This window comes from Haemaphysalis longicornis, unplaced genomic scaffold (assembly GCF_048455015.1).
Source record: "Haemaphysalis longicornis isolate Haplotype H1 unplaced genomic scaffold, Haemaphysalis longicornis Haplotype H1 scaffold_319, whole genome shotgun sequence".
In the NCBI taxonomy this organism is placed as follows: Eukaryota; Metazoa; Arthropoda; class Arachnida; order Ixodida; family Ixodidae; genus Haemaphysalis; species Haemaphysalis longicornis.
In genome coordinates, this window is record NW_027526342.1 from 175,053 (window position 1) to 178,950 (window position 3,898).

A 3,898-nucleotide genomic window follows, 5' to 3' on the forward strand; every position below is an offset into this window, starting at 1 on the left:
CAGCATCGAAGGTCAGACATTGCAGTGCAGCTGGCGATACATCAAATTTATTGAAGGAAAAGCCATCGTATGCGCTCTTCTACCGCCGGTGAACATCCTTTGTTGTGTTTGTGCGCTGTGATCGTACGGTGAAGAAGCTTGCGAAGTGAGGTGTTACCATCCCTGTTAGCCACGCTTTGGAATCCGTCAAATTCACCACGCTGGGAGCCCCGCTGGGAGCGACGTTGTTATAAGGTAAGTTCATTCTTTCCGAGCGCTCCTGTACATTTCATCATGACTAACGTTGTGCAGACCTACCTGAATGGCTATACTCACGACTTGGTTATTTGTCGCTATATAAACAGTGTTTTTACGCATGCCGTCTCGAGATCGACCTAAAGGCTACGATTTCGCTTCAGCTTTTCAAAAATACTGTACGTAAGTGTAACAAATTGAAGGGGGTATTGTACCGGCACACATTTTGACATCAATCGGTAGTTTTACTGTCTTCGGCGCTGCTGTATTGCTTTCGCGTGTAATATATTTGTATGTATCTTAAGCTAAAGGTCTAACAAAACCTTTGAAGGCAAGTGACGAATGAATAAAATTCTAGACGCAGTGCTGCTACAGAACGTAGCAGCAGCCTTGTATTGCCTGGTACGAAGTATCCTAAAAAAAGAAAGAACACCATGATTAAGGTAAATAAAATGTTTGACGAACGAAGTTAACGAAAATGAAAAAAAAATGAAGGAGGTCGAATCGAACAAGTGCCTGTCGGATCAATAACAGACGCACGAATACTGCGCTATGCAAACACACCTGACAGCGCTAGGCTGAGAGGCAGATCTACCAGTCACAAACAGTATAGTGTGTTCAACCAGTTAAGAGACATGGCGGTAAAATATACTTACAAGCTAAAGTGCTGGCTGCCGGCAATATATTTGCTTCCTAATTTGAACGATTGTTTGGGGAAAGAGCGTTCCCTGAGTGCAGAGCAGTGACTCAGGTGACAAACGTGGCCTAAAACGTACTTCATTCCAGCTAAAGAAATAATGCCCAAGAATATAACAAATTCATTTATTACTTTTGGGAAATAGAGACTGTGTATCCGCAGAAGCTAGGGTTTGAACCCAAACCATCTTTACACAAGGCTGATGCGTTACCTTGACACCCTAAAGGCAAGCAGACACTTTGGTTTTAAAACCAATGAAGAAAAAAATGTGCTGCGTAAGGAGTAGTTGGAAACAGACTGCACACTGTTATATATTAGTTTTTTACCACAAAGTGCCAATTCTCTTCACGTATCTTTCTGGGAATTTCTCATTTTCCAATTTTTGTCTCAGGTGCTAGGCAGCTTGCGCTAGAACATGTACAGGCGTCAAACTTTCAAACTGATGAATACCGGTTTTGACTAAGCACTTGCTCGACTTGCTAGCATAAATTGAAATTTGCCATTGCTTATAATCACAACCTGCTGATTGCCTTTCTCGGAGCAGTTTTGAATAAGTTGGGCTGAATGTGGTGTGAGTAATAGCAAAATCGCTGAATAACATTTTGGCTGAACGTGGCATCAGACGTGCCACTGACTGATGCTACACCGGCATTGCGCGAGGGCTTAGTCGATCTGTTGTGACAAATGTTCTGCCTCTAGGAATTACCCAAATGATTGGTCGGCACGGTATCACTGTACTGTTTTAGTGCTGCTGCTGTATAGAAAATCTCGCCAAGCAAAGGGAAAAAAAAGCTTTTACATTTTTTCTCATTTACAGCACCTCTGCTGTTTTTTCCTCTCACCAAACAAAATTGTTTCGTGTTCTCGTTGTGTGTAAACTGGCATCACGACCTTGTTATACTGGGACACTCCTCTGGCATTGTTACGATTAAAGGGCCCCTGAGATGGGGGTTTTTAGGGGGTCGATGGTATCGGAGCGCAACGGCTATTTCTTGAACTAATCGTGACGTGTTTGTGCGCTCTTGCTTTAATCAATTTTTTACGAGCGTAAAAACATCAGAAAGCTACAAAAAACATCTTTTGTGTGCGTGTGCTTTTACACAGTCACACATATTTATTTTATACCGCAGCGTAAAACACTTACACACCGGGCCAAACCGGGCTTGACGCTCCCCCGTTCTCGGCGGAAGGATACAGTGAGCGCAGGAGCAACGACGCTTGCAGCCAGCGTGATCGCTCAGCGCTCCGTGTCTGGTGTTAGAGTATCATCAGTTTTCTTTGCATTTGCTTTCTTGGACGCTGTACCCGAAAGGATTCTTTGCAGCATCTGTGTTTCGAGCGGAGCCTCGACGTTGTTTCAGAGGTGGTAACGAACGGCGCGCCAAGGGAGCGCCGATGACGAAGGCGGAGCGCTGCACGCAGCGCTTGGACGACGCTGGGCACTGCTCGTGATCACGAGGCGCACGCTCAAGTGCGCTGACGCGGGCTGAATAAATCAGTTCAAGCCCAAACGCTGTCGCAGCTGATTCTCTGCGGTGGTCGCGACAAGGGCAAGAGCATGCTCATCCCGTAACGACAACTGCCAAAGAGTTTCATTTCATTGCTTCCCATCAAGTCATGATCGCAGGAAAGTGTGGTTTGCTGCACCGGCCTTCTGAATGAACCTGTTGCCTAGTGTCCTTAGCGCGCTTTACCGTTTACCGTGTTAAATGAAGCAAGAGTAGCCGTTTGCCGCTGAAAACGAAAGGATTGCACTCTGCGGTTTCTGCATTCCGGCTTACCGGCTCTGCCGAGTGGCGACATCTGGCGAATTTGTCTCAAAGCAAATGACACAAACGTTTGTTGCCCAGAACTGTTCGCTTACGCTTGAAATGGCTCGAATCTTGGACGTCTTAGATTGAACTCTCACAATACAATAATTTTTTTAAAAAGAGCCGTATACTTCTACTGTAGAGCTTAAAAAATGGAAAACATGACGTTGACGCCGCCATCTAGTGGGAACAATTAGGACCAAGTATTGCATTAACCAGAATTCACGCTACCGCTAAATATTTCGATATAAAATGAGTAAGATATATTGTAATGATTGCGCAGTTACCTATATTACCTTGCCCAAGACGATTTTGAAAGCATAAAAGAGCTATGCTAGTTCATAAAGTCATCTGAACCATTGGAAGCGTAGGAAGCTGGAGTAGGGGCGGAAATTTTGCTCGCTCATTCTAAAAAAAAATGTCATTTATCGTGCTCCTGATCATCATTTAGCAAGAATGTTGTAAACGACATTAACTAAGATTGCTTGCATGAAGCGCCGAGCACAGCGCATTTGCTGTGCCGTAAAGTTCCGGAAGAACGCCCACCCAAATTTAAGTACAGTAATATCAAGTGAAAAATACGAGATGGGCGAAATTTCGGGTCAAGCGCGGAAAGGACGAATAAGTGACCGCATCTACACATGAAGAGATGATTCGGGTTTGTTTTGTTCACTCATCGGCGCTAAAGCCATGGATTTTACGGGGTGGGCGCGCGTCTTTCAGTAAATTGAATATTTCACCCGTAAAAGGGGGTGGGCGATGTTTCGGGGGAGGGCGTTCACTCGGACCTTTCCGGTAATCTAATCAAAACGCGAGCGTACATTTCACCGGCGCAGGGATCCTAGCCACCTTAGCAGGGTCTCGCTACTACAGTCGGTAGAAATTCTAGCCTCTGTCGCTATGTAGCGACGCTAAAAATAAGTTACCGTTCACGGAAACTCTCGCGCATGCAAGGTCGACTTCCGCAATCACCAGTATCTCCTGCTCAAAGTCTAAAAAAAAAAACCAGTATCTCCTGCTCAAAAAAAAAAAAAAGGACGTCGTCGTCCCATGTCGACCCACTCGCTGAAGTAACCATGGTAACGACGACGCTCTAAACCAAACCGCCGCCGTCAGAAATCGCGGACATTCCGGCGGCCAACCATGAAATGAGTGC